Source organism: Leptonychotes weddellii, chromosome 5, assembly GCF_054177405.1.
Source record: "Leptonychotes weddellii isolate Sample4059 chromosome 5, ASM5417740v2, whole genome shotgun sequence".
NCBI classification, from domain to species: Eukaryota; Metazoa; Chordata; class Mammalia; order Carnivora; family Phocidae; genus Leptonychotes; species Leptonychotes weddellii.
Window position 1 is genome coordinate 155,034,021 of NC_138373.1, and position 19,216 is coordinate 155,053,236.

The 19,216-nt window shown below is 43.8% G+C and overlaps 1 long non-coding RNA gene across 2 annotated transcripts in view; it reads right to left on the reverse strand.

The window, feature by feature from the left end:
- Positions 1-19,216, reverse strand: part of LOC145721928 (uncharacterized) — a 36,328-nt gene that overhangs the window by 5,463 nt on the left and 11,649 nt on the right. The window contains exons 1-2 of one of the 2 annotated variants that reach the window (XR_014145953.1): positions 9,440-10,046; positions 128-252 (exon numbers count right to left, since the gene is read on the reverse strand). This is a non-coding gene — a long non-coding RNA (uncharacterized LOC145721928). Of the gene's footprint in view, positions 1-127; positions 253-9,439; positions 10,047-13,576; positions 13,714-19,216 lie in introns of those variants that run through there. The other variant, XR_014145952.1, reaches the window with a different exon arrangement.

Below are 19,216 nucleotides of genomic sequence, written 5' to 3' on the forward strand. Positions count from 1 at the left end.
TTTGGGGAGGTGGAGGTAAGATCAAAACAAATTTTAGAAATAATGTTCAGACCTAATGGTTTTTCACAGCTGTCAATTTCCTCTGCTCATGCTTTAGAGGACCCTGGTGTTAGGGAGACACTCTTACCTCTTGGCAAAAGGTCCTCTCAATTTCGTCTAAGGAACAGTTTTTCCAGACATCTTCCGATGAAACAGAGCTGTGGAGGCACTCCCCTTTGGAATTTTTGACTGGCTGATTGTTCCATGAGATCTCTGCGAAAACAAAAGAGCTTCCGCTTATTCATGTCGCCAGAGGTACATTTAAATACCCAGTGTTCCCTTTTCATCCTCACCTGTCTGATAAAAAGTAGGACCAGAATGAATTAAAAGCATGATGAGCCAGGTAATAAATAGCATTGAAATAAATGGCTGAACATTTTAGAAAAAAGTGAATCTACTTGCTATCCTGTGTTAGGATAAACCTGAGGTAGAGTAAAAAGTACACCAAGTAAAATAATAAAACCATGAAAGCAACAGAGGAAAATTAAGATGGATATTATATAGTGTACAATCTGTGTGTGTGAAGTCCTTTCCAAGGAACACACTACAGCCCCCAATCATTTAAACAATGGATAGGTCTGACAGTATAAATATTTATTTTTTGTTTGGTTAAAAACACACACACACAAATCACAATGAAAGAAAAATGAGTGAGAAAAACTGTAGGTTAATTACCATGATGCACGAGTAGCTCTTACAAATCAGTAAGATAAATACTCAACAGAACAATAGACTAAGGTTATAAACAGGTAATTCACACAAAAAGAACTAAAAAGCCCGAGATGTATGAAAAACTCAAACTCATTGGTAATTTTAAGTCTAATGAAAACAAGTTAACAATTTTTTCCACTTGTCAAAGAGGCATGGATAAAAGGGAATGATAGAGAAATGAGTTCTAGTTTGTGTATAGAAAACCTGGTACCTGAATACTCTTAAATCTTCTAGATTTTTACAAAATGGAATTATAGGACTACTCAACAAACGTATATGGGTAGGGGTATTTCCTGCACTGTTTAAAGATTTTTAAAAATTAAAACAATTTAAATGCCCATTAATAGAGAATGGGTTTTATAAATTATGGCTCATCAAGCCTCTAAAACACTACAGACATTAAAAACAAAGGTGCCTGTCTAAATTAACAGGTGTGGAAAATTTTCCTTGATATATATTGTTTCATGATTGAAAGAAAGGATGACTAGCATAATTTAATTTTCATTCTAATACTTACGTTGTGTATTTGCAGGTCTATCCATCCATCTATCCATCCATGCAGCAGAAAATAAATTGGGGAGGACAATACACCAAAAAGAACACAGTGGTAGGATTCAGGTGGAAGGATTACGGGGATTGTTATTCGTGTTTTTGTGCCTTTTTTGCAGCCAGCATGTATTACTTTTATAATAAAAGAGAATAAAATAAATCTAAAATATAGCCATTCTCAAAGTCGACTGCAAAGAATCACGAATGGTTTCCCAGATTTATTTCCTAAAATGTCTGCAAATAAGCTTCACTCAAATTAAGCACACTTACAACGACTCAGCTGCAGTTAACAAAGTGCCAGTCATCTGGAATTCCATTTCCTACCTCAAAAAAAAAAAAAAAAAAAAAGAAAGAAAGAAAGAAAGAACAAAGTAAAAGAAAAACAGCTTCCCCCAGTGGACCCCGCTGGCTACATAATGAAATACAAAGGCAGAACTTGGTCTGGAATTCTGTGGCCTTGGTGGGCCAGGCATTTGAAACTGGGATCTCGGAACACACACAGGAGCCTCGAGTGGTGGGGAAGCGAACCCACGAAACCAGGCTCTGACTCAGGTGGGCACACAGAGCCCGGTTTTCTAATCCCGCATCCTGTGTGTGGGCTCCCCTCTGGGGCACTGCTGCTCTAATGGTGGATGATAGGGACACATGGCACAGCGAGGGAAACCCATTCTTGCTCTGCCAACAACAGGCCAAGCTCTGGAGGGTGGGGGTGGCTGGGGGGCGGGGCCTGCCCTCGGGGAGCTCACAGTCCAGGGACCTGGGCAGTTACGCTGCCACCCCAGGCTGGCTACAGAACTCAGAACTGCAGAACTTCCAAGGTGTGTCTCGTCACAGTCAGGCCTCACCCATCAGCCCAGCTTAATAATTCCTGCCACCTGCTAATTTCCCCCAAAGGGTCTTTGCTGATTGGAAATGGGGTAGAGAGGAGATCCAAAGCTTACATGTGCACTTATATATGTCATAGGTGCAGCAAAAGGAAACCCACCTCCCAATGTCACTTCTTCAGGTGCTTCAGATAGTGCTTTTGACAAGCAAGATGATGACTTCCTAAGAATATAAACACAGCGGAACCATAAAGATGCAAAATTAACAAGAAACTCTGTTCTATATATTTAGAAAAGTCGAAAGTGTGGTCCCTGCAAATATATGACCTAGAGATTCCCTGACATGGGTAACAACAGCATCAAATCCACCAACAGCTCCTGGTAATGAGTCCCTGTAGAACACATTTTCCCCAAAAAGGAACCGACGTGAGCAGATTGTATCCTTATCATTCACAGTTCATAGACAAGAGAAAAGCAGGAGTTCATATGAGAAATAGAAACAGATATAAAGAAGTATGTGGAATGATGTGCTTACTTAAGAAAGTGAGATTTTGGGAAAAATGCAAATAGGGGACATATATATTTTTAAATATTTTATTTATTTATTTATTTACTTATTTATTTTAAAGAGAGAGAGAGAGCAAGCATAAGTGGCGGGGGGCCGGGGGGGTGGGCGGGGAGAGATGAGCAGATTCCACACTGAGCATGGAGCCCAACGCAGGGCTTGGTCTCATGACCCTGAGATCATGACCTGAGCTGAAGTCAAGAGTCAGACACTTAACCAACTGAGCCACCCAGGCACCCCGGGGACATATATTTTAAAATTATTGCTCTCTTGAGAATATCTTCCCCAAACCACCACATAGAAAACAAATATTATTAAACACTGGTAAAAATGTCATTCTAGAAAAATCAGAAACAGGACAGTACTTATCTGTCCATGTGCTTCAGGGTTGGAGTGCCAAGAGAAGAATTTCTCAGTGGAAGCTCCGAAGTGAGTAAGATTCAGAAACTCTGAAAACAGTACGAAGGTGAGGAGTACTCATTCTGGATCTGATCACTGACTCTGCAACCTTCTGTTACCAGCTACGCAGGCTTGTGCTTTGGGGTCCCCGTTTGCAAGAAGAAATGGACAGAAACACCACGGGGTTGCCAGGAGGATTTGACATGGTGATGAATGTGTAAGGGCTGGCACTCACTAGACACTCAGTACACATTAGCTGCCTATTGATTAATGAGAAAGGTTTTAAATGATAGGAGACAAGGAAGAACAGTATCAATCAGAGCTAGAAAAACTCTGAAATTGGATGACAGAGCTCTGAAGCAAATTAGAAATAAAACTGTCTCAGAAACAAAGACTGAACTAAAAGGAACACAAGAGCAAACAAACAACAGTAAGAGGGGGTGAAAAAGAAAAAAATTGTATCGAGTAAGCAAAAAAGAAAAAAGGCAAGAAGGAAGGCTTGCAAAAAAATTATAGTCTAAAAAAGAAGCTAGGAAAAGAAATCCAAGATACATGTAAAAGGTATCATTGGGAAGAAAATCTAAGGACTGAATGGTTCAGATGCTAAAAATTGCAATTCCAGAAGTCTTCCTGAAATAAAAGACTCAAACCTGCCAATTCAGATAGCATACAAATACTTACAGAATAGTCATGAGTGTCCAACATCATGACTCATTCTAGCAAAATTACTGGGTTTTAAATAAAAGGAAAAAAAAAATTCTCTGGATATCCGAACAAAAAGACGAAGTCACTAATAAGGGAAATAAAGTCAGACTGTCATCAAACTTTTCTTCAGCAAAACTTCAGGTCACCAGGCGATGGGTAAAAATATTTAAGATCCTTAAGGAATGAAAATCTGAGCTAAGGATTTTATATCCAAAGTGATTTTTTTGTTGTTGTTGCTTGTTTGTTTTCAACATTTTTTATTTAAATTCAATTAATTAACATATAATGTATTATTGGTTTCAGAGGTACAGGTCTGTGATTCATCAGTCTAATATAATATCCAGTGCTCATTACATCACATGCCCTCCCTAATGTCTATCACCCAGTTACCCCAACCCACCACCCCCCTCCAGCAACCCTCAGTTTGTTTCCTGTGATTAAGAGTCTCTTATGGTTTGTCTCCCTCTCTGGTTTCACCTTGTTTTATTTTTTCCTCTCTTCCCCTATGATCCTCTGTTTTGTTTCTTAAATTCAACATATCAGTGAGATCATATGATCATCTCTCTGTCCCTCTAGATTGATTTATCTCACTTAGCATAATACCCTCCAGTTCCAACCACATCATTGCAAATGGCAAGATTTCATTTTTTGATGGCTGTGTAATATTCCATTGTATATATATACCACATCTTCTTTATCCGTACATCTGTTGATGGACATCTGGGCTCTTTCCATAGTTTGGCTATTGTGGACATTGCTGCCATAAACATTGGGGTGCACGTGCCCTTTTGAATCACTACATTCAGACAAACTGATTTTTTAACTATACAGGCCTCATACAAACTGTCATGAACATGTAAGAAATCAGAGAACATCATTTCCATGAGCACTTCACAAGAAATCTACTAGAGGACAAGCCTCAAATAACCAAAATGATGAGAGAGCCAAGCACGTGAGCAGATGTGATAAAGGTTTTCGCTCCTAATGTGGCAATCGTATGGAAGCTGAGTCAGTGGCACAGGAAGACTTACTTCCTTATGACTTACACAGAGAGAAATTAGAAGGTGAATCAAAACCTACAAAGGACTTTCAACTCTTCCATATAATGTCACTGTCTTCTTTGTTTGATTGATACCCTGAGCAACCTATCTGGATTCCTTGGCTTTTCCCGTTAGTAAGGTGGGGATTCAAATTAGCCAACCCATGGTCCAAATAAAATAATTTCCATGATAAGCCAACCCAGAAAGGATATGCTGATACCTTAATATTCAGACTTTGGGGCCGAGGATTTTGAGCTGATGGGATGGCAATGGGGATGATGACCAGCTGGTGCCAGGGACTCATCCTTCCCCACTATATACACCAGTAAATAGACCTCTCTGTTGACAACCACAGTATAGAGCTTTAATATAATGCAGTCCATAGCCCCAGATTACTACAGCTGACCCCTGAACAGCATGAGGATTGGGGTGCCAGCCCCCACACAGTTAAAACTCTGCATATAACTTTTGACTCCCCAAAATTTAACTACTAATAGCAATAAGAACTTGAGCGAACACTGCAGGAACAGAATATACAGGAGAATAACCAGATACATATCTCATATTGAATCGAATTGAAAATGCCTCTCATTGTGACATGCATCATTATTTTATGTATCCCTAACAAACAAAAAAGTTGCCAATTATTGATAACAAAATGGAAAAAAAAAAACAATGAGATTTCCATGTTGTAACTGAAACTGTATTATACAACTTACCTACTTACAATTCCTAATGACATAAGCCAAAGAAAAAAATAGTAAAAATTAGAAAAATTTTACCAGCATAGACTGAAGCAAGAAGAAACTCTTAATTTGGGCAGCCAGCAAGTTCTGCTTTCAATTTAGTGGACTGGCTCATATTGAACCTATCCTCCCAGCAGATAACAATTATAAACTCTGGCCAAAATATAAACAAAAAACTATCTGAAGGCATTAGAGAGCAACTGATATAAACTGGAGTCGACACTTGGAAAAATAGGGTAACACTTGATACATTTCTTGTTATTTCTGGCTTTTTGCCTGAGGGCAGGCCTCAGCCAAAAAGATGCTAAATGGATAGAATTTGGACATAAACCCAGGGTCCTGCTGGCTTTAGGAAACAGAAAACAGAGTTGAGGACTATACAGCAGCTAGAAAGTAAGAAAGTAAGGAAAGCCCCCCAAAAGAAAAGCACAGAGGATTTCTAACGTCTGTGCATAATTTCTGCCAAGATCTTCGGCTAACCCCTGAACAAGATGTGTAGAGCAGACAATAAGACACCCAGCTAAGGCTAAAATAGCATAACAAAGATTTCAAGTGTGGAAGTCCTCAGGGGAGACAAAGATTAGAGTCCGAGTGCAGGCAAATAAACTGGCTGCTAAAACAAATATTAAATTCCTCAGAGGCACATAACAGAATCTACAGTCTCTACAATGCATGATTTACTCTATCCAGGATAAATTCCAAAATTGCGAGACATGGGAAAGACAAAACAAAACAAAACAGGAACCTGTGATCCCTATTCAAGAAAGAAAAGAAAAGGAATCAATAAAGACCAGACTCTGAGATGACCTAAATGTTGGAATTAGCAGATGAAAATTTTAAAGCATTTAAAAGTTTAAATTTCAAAATAAGTGTTTGAGAATATAAAGGAAAATATACTCTTGATGAGTGAACAGATAGAAAATCTCAGCAGAGCAAGAGAAGCGGCATTCTGTGTTTATAGCATATATAAAAGTACAACGTGTAATAGCAATATAACAAAATATAGGAGAGACGAATGGAAATACTGGTGGTAAAGTCCTTATACTTCATGTGAATTAGTATAATATTATCTGAAGGTAGACTCTAATTAATTAAAGAGGTATAATAGAATAAAAAATTATCCATTTACCCAATGTTCTTGAACTTATTAAAACTCTACTGGAAAAGTGTCAGGGGCTGGTGTAGGTGTACTGGGAAGGAAGGAGAGTAATACAAAAGGCAAAGATCCCATCTTGGAATAAAATGTAAAAGGTACACAGTACTTTACAGAACATCTTAATAAGAATACACGTTCAGTAAAACAAGATGATAAAACAACAAAATGAGAGGGAAAGTAATATAGTAGACCAAAGGAAAGGCCATGATAGAAGTAATAAATAAAGTAGAAATAGCACAGAATAAAATCGACCTTGGTAAAAATCAAATTACAGGTAAAGATAAAAGACCTGAGATGATCATTGTGACTGCCGAGGAAAAGGTCAAAGAGAATGTAGCACTTTGAGACCATTTGATACAGAAGACAAAGACAATCCAACATAAGGATAATTTGTATCACTGAAGTTAAAGATCAGAAAAATGAAACCAAAGAAAATTTATTCAAAGATATATAATATTCAAAAAAAAATCTCGAAACAAAAAAGTAATTGGATCTGCAGATTAAAAATACATTGTGCTTTGGAAAACATACAGAAGGCTCAACAGCAAGACATATCCTAACTATGTTTCTGAAATTCAGGGACAAATAATTCTTTGGGGCAGCCAGCTAGAAAAAGCACACGACGAGTAAGAAAATTAGGTAAGCCTCAGACTTCTCCATAGCCAGACTCAGTACCAGAGGCAGCGGGTCAAAGTCCCTGACGTTTGGGAACGTGGGACCCACGGATAGTATATCCAGCCAAGACATACTCAAGATTTTCTGCAGTTTCATTTCAATTCCTATTCTTCTTTAACACTCAAGGAAAAGTAGACATTTATATAAAATAGCATCTATATGAACCCAGTTTCACAAATGTATTTCTTCCTATCTGTCTCTCCTTTCCACAGATCTGCATGGAAAGATACCAGGAATCATGCTGATGGTGGTTAATGCTGGGTGGTAGGATGGGCTTGTTTACTTCAATCTTTTCACTTATCTGCCTCAGTGCCTGCCTCACAGGACTGTGGTGAATATGGAAAGAGACAGTACAGGAATGAGCTTAGCCTAAGGCCTGGCATGGAACAAATGTTTGGTAAGTGGGGTGGAGCATTACGGTTCTCAAATTAGGTCTATAAACTTAATTGTGATGAAAATTTTCTATAATCAAGCGAGACACCACCTTATATCCCACTTAGGCAAAATGCACAGCCCATGCTTCAGCCCAACATGCCTCCACCCCAAAGGCCCTTGGACTAGAATGCTCTCCTTCCCTCCATGCTTGTCACATGCATTCTGTGAACTCTGGCCCTGCAAAAGTGCCTCCTAGCTCTTATCCGGATACCCCTCTTCCTCCTGTGAACACCCCAAGACATTTTGTTCTTCCCTCTCAGGCATTTCAACAGTCTGCTTTGGAGCTAAACAGTTCAAATCTCAACTCCACCAAAAATGAGCTATATGACTTTGGGGACTTCATTTGGCACCCTTGAGTCCATATTTTCTCATCTAAAAAATGGGACAATAATACCCATCTCACAAAGGTACTAAGAGAAATCAAAATTAAAATTAAAGCTTATAAAGTATCTATATAAAGCACAAAAATAAATGCTTTTTATTATTATACTCTTTATGTGACTTACTTTATGCTTTACCTGCCCTGTTTTTTAAAAATTCACACACATACACATGCACACACACACTCCTTAAAGATAGAGTATGTTACTTGGCTTTGAACCCTAGTGGTATAAGGATCTGCATATGAACTAACAAAACATAAGGGATGAACAGGTCCTTGGGAGATCATCCTATCTAGTAATTCCCAAAACTTGAGAGGCTTTTAAAAGGAGAGCCCTGGAGTCTGCTCTCAGTGATCTTAGGGAAACTGAGCTAAAATCTGAGAATTTGTCTTTGTTAAGTATGCTAGTGAGGCAAATCTGAGAATTGCAGAAGATGCTCAATATTTGTTGTATTGAATTACATGGAAACCAGTAACACCATGTCTTGAATGAGCCATTCATAGGTGATAAGCCCCTGAGGCAAGAAACCACTTGCCTCAAATGACCAAAGGCCCAGAGGAGAAACCTCCCAACTGCATTCTTCATAAATTCATCCTCAGGGAACTGGACTCTGCTCTCTCCAGAACTATGTAGCAGGTCAACAACTCTGGGCACTTTGTTGATGAGGCTGGGATAAACGCCATCAGTGCAAGGAAAAATTTTCCTTCTCAAGGTTATATGCCTGTACAAGCCTGGCTTTACATGTCCAATATAATGTATAAACCATGCAGCTATTTGCCCTTTTATATAAAGATTTTTCCCATCACAAAAGGAGTAACAGGTTCAGTATACAAATTTTTGAAAATACAAAAGCAGCAGAAAAGAGAACCAAATAACACCCAGAGACACATCACTTAAAGACAATCTGTATTTTAGAATTTCTTTCCCATCATTTACTGATACTCAGCATACATGTTCCATGTTACCATTAACTTCATGGAAATCATTGCTCGTGGCTGCACATTTTACCGGATGGATACGCTGTGACTCACTGAACCCTTTTCCTGTTGTTAGACATTTACGTTATTCTTCCAAATAACAATGCCATGGCTATCTTTGTGCATAATGCAGTTTCCATATCTGAAAGTATTTCCTCAGAACAGATTCATAGAAGAGGAATTATCATGCCAAAGGATATTGAAATCTTTAGCTATATACTTATAAAACACTCACCTTGATTTCCCACAGAATACCTAAGATTCAAGTCATTATTTACACTGAGGTTCTTCAAAAAAACATTATAATCCACTGCAGTATCTTTATCAATGTTGTAGTGTTTCACAAACCTGGAATAGAAATGTTCTTTGGTAATCAGAAATTATGATATAGAGAATCTAAAATGAAGCAAGGTATCCTTTAACACGGGGGCTGGCATTCATTTTAATGTGTTTCTAGCTAGAGCTGAAATTAAAAAGTGAACCCTAGGAAGTGTTACTGTAAGATTAAAACACACAGACACTTCAGAGGGGATCGCTGTACTTGGCCTGCTGATGCGTGGGTACAGACACGTCTCAGTTCTCGTTTTCTCCCTTCTCTGGCAGGAGGATGGGGTGGCCATGATTCAGGCCATACGTGGACAGCAAAAGCAGGTCCCATTTGCCTTTAGTAATTACGGGGCCATGATGTGGACCATGAGTCAATTAGCGCAAAGCCTCTATAACCAGAGACATCTAGAGCTGGGGGAGGGGAGAACATAGCCCACCCTCTTGACCAAGCACAGCATATGACAGAGACAACTGAGGCCCAGTTCACTGTGGCAGGGCAAAACTTTCCTTGGAGCATTCTATGATTTCCATAGAGAAAAAAGAACATTTTAAAACATGTAACCAGGGCGCCTGGGTGGCTCAGTCAGTTAAGCGTCTGTCTTCGGCTCATATCATGATCCCAGGACCCTGGGATCCAGCCGTGTTGAGCTCCCTGCTCAGCAGGGAGTCTGCTTCTCCCTTTCCCTCTGCCCCTCCCCCCTGCTCATGCTCTCTCTCCCCCCCCCAATAAATAAATATTTTTTAAAAACAACAAAAAAATACACTTAACCAATGTCTCTCCCTAAAATATACCGAGATACTCTTTTTTTAAAGTTCAGATAAATAGGATATTTGGATTTTTTTCCTTCTTAAAATGAATTTTCTATTATTCAAATCTGCCACTTGATAAATGGTTTTCTAGATGATTTCTGCATTATTACATTTATAAAAAATTGACAGTTTTTAAATGTTTGGTTATATTATCTCCATATGTGTTGGTTTCTATAATTACCTAATTTCACGCTGCTTTCTAAAAATTTAGTAATTATCACTTAAAGTATTTGTTATTTTTCTGTTTTCCAAATTTAACAAAGAGTAATGTCGAATACTTGAACGCATACCTTTTTTTTCCACTTTGATGAATCTTGCCTATTGTTCTAATAAGAAAAATTATCTGGAGATAGGATAGCTGCCAGATGCTCATGCTGAAACTCCCCAAATAGCCACATCTTTCATCCACAGTCTCTGCCTCGTGAAAATATGGCTGTAGGCTCAGGGACCCAAAGGGCTGGCCTACTGTGCTCTTTCCTGTTTGGGTTGCCGTCCTATGGAAAGCGTTGGCTACTCTTCTGCTCCAGTAACGTGTCCAGATACTGACAAAAACCTCATCACCAACTTCCCTGTTTTCTGTAAAAATCCAGCATTCTTTCAGACTGGTATTTCCTCCTAAGAGAATCCCGACCTCTCGTAATGCCCAGCCCCATCTGCCTTCATAATACCGGCCGCATATTCACTGAGGACACACAGACAGAATTCCATGGTAATATTTCCTACAGATAAAATCTCAAAAATCAAGCCTCAGTACTGCCCAGGCATGCAGTATCTCAAAGGCTTTTTTTTTTTTTTTTTTTTTTTAAGAAGAATAAAGGCAGGGGAGGCAGAATCGTTCCTAAGATGAAAGGGCTAGGGCTATTTTCCCAGAGACCTGCACTTGGGGCAGGAGAGCTCAGAGGTCTGCACAGACTGCAGGCGAGTGGGGCACGCAGGAAGGCCAACGCAGGGGGGCAAAGGGAATGACACCCATTGACCCGTGAACCTCTCCCGCATCACCACCTACAACTAGCCGTGGGCTTCCTTGCTCTGCTCAGGCAGCGGCCGACCTCCAGTGAGTTTGTTTGCTTTTCAGGCTGCTCATACTTATTTTATCGGGATTCAAATACTTCAGCCTGCAGGGCAACCAGAGGGTGGGGTGGGTGTGAGAGATGGGAAAGGAAAAGCAAAACCCAGTAGGTCTCAGGGTGGTGTTATTAAGTATGAAATTGGTGAGGATTTTCTCTCTCGCCTCTTCCTCACACACGCTGCATGGTATTCTGCAGCCTAAAGAGAACTGTTTTCCAAGGAGTAAAGCACATTCCTGGAATCTTTACAACTGTGACAGAGTCACTGTGGGACGAGCACCTACTATGTGCATCCGAGGCCCACTGTGCACATTACGGGGAATTTTGGCGCCTGCCCTGCAAAGTGGGCTCCCCGGTCTCCACTTCTTTAAGAGGAAGCTGGGTCTCAGAGAGGCCCAGGAGCCTCCCGAGGTCCTAGGGCCTGGAGGGCGCAGCACAGACCTGACCCCAAGCATGCCCTACTCCAAAGGCCAGGCGTTTGCCACCACCCCGAGAAGTAGAGGCTGGTATTCAATAGAAGGCTGTTTTTGATAAAAGAAAGGATTCAAAAATGCATTGTGTTTCCTGCTCAAAAACTAAAAAGGCCAAGTTAATACTGAAGCAGCTTCTCAAGGAAAAGAATATATTCTTGAGCTTCAATAAGAAAAGCATTAAAGCAATTGAAGAAATGGTCTACTTTTGATCTTCTGCGTTTCTGTTCTAAAGAAAAGCAATTCTATTATGTTAAGTTTCTCAAGCCTTATCATGAAAACAGTATTGTTTTCGAGGCTTAAAAAAAAAAAATCTCAAATAAAAATTTGTGGAGTTCTTTATTATTCGATACTTACGAGATGGGGAAATAGACAGTAACATTTTTTATAGATTTACTAGGTTGGAGACTGCAGTGCCAAACACAAGGTTTATTGTCAAATAAAACACTGTTTTGTTTTTTGATTGCCTGTTTTATAAGAGGGTTGCTTCTGTTCTATAATTGCGTGCACAAAATTATTTAATTTGTTTTGTTTGGATCTTATTCTGGACACTTTCCCAGTCGGAAGGATGTAAAAATTAAAACATCTATTATGTCCTTTTATATTCTGAGGTGGGTTATAAGGAGGAAAAAAGAAGAAAATATTCAAAAGACCAGGAAATACCTATTTTTAAAAAGTCTCCTTGCTTTTCAGCCCCCACGGTGCCCCTGCCATGGTCATGTGCCCCCTACACTCCCTTTTGCCGCAGGAGCAACTTCCTCCATTCCTTCCAGAAGCAACATCGCCTTTATGACACCACGCGAGCGAGCGCAGCCCCCAGTGTCATAGGGATTTATAACTGCAGTGTGATGTGAAACTCTTCAGCTCAGAGTGAAAGAATAAAGCTTGGTGCTTCTGTTAACAGCCTGGGGGATACTTAGAAAAGGGGGAAAAGGCAGGAAGAGGAAGAGAGCTTCTTGGCCGAGTACCACAGAAATGAAGTTAAATGTGGGCCCCCTTATAGTGGCTTCCATTCAAAACTCAGGTAGCCACAGAAGCCAAACATGTGGCTTCTTTTAAATGATCTGGAGTTTATTGGAGGCTCAAAACAACAACAACAAACCCCAGGCAGACTTCCACACGCTGCCCTCGGGTCAGGAGCAGGTGGTGGTGGCTTTCAGCAGCTGTGAAGCAGCTAAACATTTATTCACTGTCCCCCTGCTGCAGTGTCCCCTGGGCCCCAGCAACAACCGTCCTCAGAGGGAAGTTAAGTTTCTGTTATTATATCAGGAGTGAGAGCCAGCAGGGAGCACATCAACTAAAGAATAAATCCAGAAATTTGTTCTTCTCTAACCCCGGGCTTTGAGTAAACGTCAACTGTGAACTGGAAACACGGGGGACGGCGGGCGTGGGGCCAACCAGGAAAGGAGAGACAACTGGTGATGGATTACTTAAATAATCAAGATGTGTTCTGACCTGCAGGCCAGATGACTGCCACCCTGGGGACTCTTGGAATTAGAACCATTAGCTCTCAAGTCTGAGCATTTGTGGAGAGCACCACCAACACAGGAGAAATGCCATGAGCACCTCTTTTAAAAACAGTCAAGACAGAGACTACAGGAGAGGATGATGTCTGGCTCCAGGGCACCTGCCAGGCCCCACTTTGAAACTAGGCTAAGTTCTACTGAGCCATCTCTCACCAGACCTCCGCTTACTTACTTTCTATATTCATCATCTTTCATCTTCAAACAGAAGGTCTCCAGAACTTTCCTCAGCTCACAGGGCTGGATCAGACCAGTCTTGTTAACATCAATGAGCTTGAAGGCTTTGATAACAGTTTTAATGCTTTTGAGAATCTGTGTAGAAAAAGTGATTTCGGAAAAGTCAAAAGACCCAGTGTTAAAAACCAAAATGGTCATAAAAAAATGTGAACGTTTTTAAATACTTCTTGTAAAATAAAATGTTTTCAAAGACTCACAGTTGTAAGTATTGCAAAATGATATGTCTATGGAAAAAAAGAACACTTTGCATTTATTGAATGTTTGTAAAGCCATTTTCTCTGTAAATGGTCTTAGTAAGTTTTTAAAAAGTCTTTCTGATGTAAAGCAGTAAGTCTCATACACAATTCATTCCCTTTTAGAGCCATGTGAAGAATCTTTTTTGTTAATTGGTGCTTAAAAACTATAGTTCAGGCAGGGCTGGACTTGGATGATCTTCATTTTTCCACAGCCACATGCAAACTGTTTTTATCAGGAGCTGCAAAAAAGGACTGTACATTTCAACCCCTTTAAATTTTTAAAAAATATCATAGAAAAGTTGTATAGGTATCTTTCCCAAATTCATCAGGTGCATATTTATCAGGCACACAGACCTGAAAGGCATTTGGATCAGCCCTGTGGAGATGCTGAGTACTAAGCCATGTGCTTACCCCAAAGCTACTTGTACTTAGAGGACAGGAACATTGCTGGGCCCCACGTGTGCCAAGCATGGAGCTATGTGACTGAATCCCCCCAACCCACAGGAAGGAAGTACCATTCCCCATTTTTAGATAAAACTGAGGTTCAAGGAGGCTACATGAGTCGCACGACATCACCTGCATCGACAATGACGATAACCGGGATTCTAATGCAAGTCAACCCTTTACCCATGGCACTGGAGGAGAAGACAAGACATAAAATAAATATTCGCAAAACTGAGCTGTGGGAACGAGAGCCAGATAGAGCTGTAGGCCTTCACAGAAGAGAACAGGCACTTCCAGCCTGAGTCATCCCGGAGGCTTCCTGCAGGAGGAGGCATCTGAGCTGAGGGGTGGCTAGGGCAGGACAGGAGTGCATTCTGCACGGTGGAACATGAAGGCTAGGGATGGGACTGTGGATAAAAAATGATGAAGGTCTGGCACAACTGGGCCTCGGCAGGTCTGATTCTACTGCCCTGGACTAGGTCAAGTCCATCCCCAGTCCAGACTCGGGTCATCAGTGCCTCTCATGAAGAGGTTTGGGGGGAAAACTCTAAGATGAACAGGTTGGTTTTTTTTTTTTTCTCTTTTTATTAACATCCCCTACTTCCTCTGCCAGTTCCCTTCACTAGACTGTGCCTGACCTGGAAGGAAGCCCCGGCAGCCCTCTCCTGGGGTGGCTGCCCTCGCGCTCAAACCTGAGGAACCACGGAGCAGGTAGGAGGGGGCCACTGCTCCCTCTTCTCCCTGGCTGCTTGGACCTACGAGTGCCAGGCCTCCTGGCTGGGCCGTTAGCCCCTGACACGCCGGCCCTGCTTCCAGGACCACTCATGGCTCCCTAACAAACTCTGAGCCCAGGTATCTCAGCTCCCGGTCCTCCTCTAGGCCAGATGTCACCGTGTCATCCCCAATGACTGACACTCTCCAAAACCAAGCCCCACGCTCCAACCACCCCACCCCTCTTCCAGCTGCCTCGCTCGAGTGCAGGACCCTACAGCCTTCTCCCCAGCAGGGCCCCCACCTGCCACTCAGTTCCTGGGCACAGCTCCCCCTCGCTCCCTCCCAACCACTCTGTCTCTATAATCACCACTGCATATGCGCTCCCTCCCCCCGCCTCAGCCCTGGTTAAATCCAACTCATCTCCTATTCCAAGCACCTGATGTGGCTGCAGAGGGTGGCCCATTCAACACTTCGCTGGGTCCCCTCACTCAAGGGCACTGTGTGACCCTGCTCTACTGCGCTAGTCACTCACCACCCCCATCCAGACTCTGTCCACCTTCTCTACCCTCCCAACCTCCCTTCCCATTATCCCCTCTCCTTCCCCCACACTGAGAGCCTTGCTCCTTATTTACAGGAAAAACAGAAATGGCTATAAGACAATGGCCAATGGTCCTCCCCAGCATCTGTCTGACACCAAACCCATGTGAGGGGCCTCCCCTCCTGTTCCATGATGCTACCTACCAGACACTCATGATCCTGTTCCCCACGACCACTCATGACCCTGTCCCCCATGACCTCACTCACATCTCCCCATAAGCTGTGACCCACCAGGCCCCACAGACTGGCTCCTGGTAGCTCTCCCACCTCATCTCCCCCACTTGTCCCCTGGCTCACTACTTTCGGGCCACACCAGCCCCTCTGCTGCTCCTCCTGAGTGCCAGGCTCCTCCTGCCCGTGCTATTCTTTCTGCCTAGAACATTCTTCCCCGGATACCCACTGTCTCATTCCCTCACTTCATCCAGCTCTCAGCCCACTTGTCATCTTATCAGAAAGGCCTTCCTGACCACAAGTGTAAGTTAGGACCTCACCCCTCACACTCTGATCCTCATTTTCAGAGTACTTCTCACCAACTGATTTAATGCTCATCTTGACTGTCTGTCTCTCCCTCGGGAATGTCAGCTCCCTGGAGCTGGGTTTGGGGCTTCGGCTCCGGGGTCTGGCTCAGTAACTGAGTGAATGAGTGAATCTGTCTTCTTTTCACCTGCTTGGGAAAAGGCCACACCCTGAGGAAGCTTTGTTATACCGCCTCAGGGCCAACCCTGAATGTAAGAATGGCTCGGTCTATGATTGATGTAATAATGATTCTAATAATGTCATAATTGAACAAATATTAATTGAATGTCTGTTCTATGCAAAGCCCCATGCTAAATTCTAGACACATCTCCCACTTCTAACAACCGGGGAACACTGGCTGAAACCATCTCAATCTCCCAAACCAGGAATGGCCAGCGAGGAGGAGGGGGCAGGGCATCCACCTGCTGCAAGGCTGGCTCCCAGGGGGCCACCCACAGCCCAGTGGCTTTGTCTAAAAGAGCGGAGCCACAGCCACTGAGAGCCCTTGCTCCACGCCACACAGAACCCGCAGCACCTCACGTGCTGCCAAATCTCGATTCACCTCTTCTGGTAAAACGGAGGACATGAGGCGATGCGCTTTTTTAAACCCCCGAAGCAGCCCATATGGGTCTCCAGCGTGGAAAGCCAGGAGGCAGCGAGTCTGGCACAGAACTCACTCCCACCAGAGGTATGTCTCCAAGTTTCTTATCATTTGTCAGACTGAAGTTTGGCAAGATCTGAATTGAGCTGCAGATGGTGGGGCTTATCGAAGGCAGGAAAGTTAGGGCCACGGTGTACAAGACTTGTCCCATCCATGACAGGAGAGAAGAGAAAAGCATAAAGGAACCAAGTGGCTGGGGTCACGAGAGTGACCGTGTCCATGCCCCACCCCATTTCCCTGCTCCCTGGGGAAGGGAGGGGAGGCGGGAAAGGAAAAGGTAAAGACAGAAAAACAGGATGGCGTGGGCAGCATCTAGCTCCTTTCTAGGCCAGCGAGACGTGTGCCATTTTGGTATAAGTGGGACATGTCTGTATTAAGAGCCACTGTCTCTGAGCCTCCTGTTTACCCCCCACGCCAGCTCCAAATCCCACAATCTCGCCCCCTCCCACAGTCCCTGGGCTCTAGCCACAAGGAACTACTCAAATTCACAAGCACGGCAGGCTCTCTCGCACACGCTGGAAAGTCCTCACCAGGCCTGCGAAGTCCTACTTGTTCCAACCCTCACTACCTCTCAACCCCACCCTCCCACTCTCCCCTACTGTCTCTGCTCCAGCTGCCAGGCCTCCTTGTTCTCTCTCGCCCGTACCGCGCATGCTCATCCTCCAAGACTTTTGCACATCTGATCTCCTCCTCCTGACAGCTCCCTCCTGGCCTTCATTCAGGTCTGTCACGCTCCACCTGCTCCTACAAGCCTTCCTGGGTGGCCCACACAAAAGCCTGCACTCATCCTCTGACCCCTCACTTCCTCTTTCTCTTAGTGTTCATCTATGCCTGGACCCCTTCATATTTCTTTCTGTATCTGTTGATTGTCTTCCTTCCTCCACTGAAATGTAAACTCCACGGAGGAGGACTTGGTTTTGTTGGCTGCTTTGTCCTCAGGGCTTAGAACAGCACCTGGAGAGAGCTGGATGCTCAGAAATACCTGCAGAGTGGGTCAGCATGCTGTGTGTGCTGCCCCGACCCCTTCTCTGGCCCCGACACTGTCCCTTTGGGGGCAGGAGCCCGTGCCCTTCCTCTGGCTTTCCTAGTTACACTTCCATCCCACCGCTGAAGGCCGAACTTTGATCTTGTCAGCTGGGTGTGTTCCAGCCTGAACCAGGTCCCCAGCTCCCTATCTGGCCGCTGCTCTCCCGGGCTCCATCTCTCAATCCCCACTGCTTTGTGGGAGGGAGGAGTACTCCAGAGGCACAGTTAGCAAAAGGAGAGGAGCCACTGTCTCTCACTTGCTCCCTCCAAACCCAGCACGCTGCCCCGGAAAGAAAATGTGCTCTTGCTCTCCGTACCATCCGCAGGTGGGCCGGAGAGGGGGGCGCGCCTAGCCTGGCGTCCTCGTCGCTGGAGGTCTGACCCCCTGTGCTGCATTCCACACGCAGCAGACTCTTTTTGTACGCCTGTGAGCTAGAAATGGTTTTTACATTTTTTAATGGTCAAAAAAAATCAAAAGAAGGGTATTTTGTGACATGTGAAAGGTGAATTTCAAATTTCAGTATCCATGAGTAAATGGTATTGGTGCCCAGACACGCCCGTTCATTGGCATGCGCCTCTGGCTGCTGCCCCCACAAACAGTAGCAGAGTGGGGCAGTTGGACAGAACGTCTGGCCCGGAAAGATAGCAATGCTTACTACCTTTACAGAACAAGTTCATGGCCCCTGTTCCACTCTCCCCCATGCACTCCCACTTTGATCTGAGGTGGTGGTAAGTGTTGGAGAGCTTTCTGTGCACAAACACAGTGGAAGCCCTGAGGATTTAAAAGAAAACCAAAACAATAGCTACTTACAACTTTAAATTAAAGACTTGGGAGCCAGGAAATGGGCCTGAGGCTATGAAGAAGCTGCTACAGTCTTCTCTCCCAACCATCGTCCCCATCCCCTGTGCCAGACTCAGTCCCAACACCCTCCCTCCTCCCCCCTCCCCCCCAGCCTAGGCCCAGCCAGGAGCTGCTTCCCACGCTCTCTGAGCCCCACGCCAGGCTGGGTGCTGGCCACCACAGCCCCAGCTCTGCACCCCCGCCCCCAGCTAATGCTAGCTAGTAGTCTCCCCTGTACCCTGGCCCCGGGCCCCCCTTCCCCCTCCCGGGCCCCCACTGCACCCAGCCCCCCCTTGCAGTACCACGGACCTCCAGAGCAGGGCGGTATGTGATCCTCTCCATGTCACTGGAGCCCCAGGCTGGGGAGATGCCCAAGGACAAGGGGGATGATGGGCAGTGAACCAAGCATCTAGGGAAGGGAACCACGGTGAGGACAGACTAAAAAGCCTAGATTCTCCCATCTGGACAGCAGGGCTGGGGAAAAACAGGCTGGAAAGCTTTAAGTTCTGCAGTGTGGCTACATAAGCCAGGACTCATTCACCT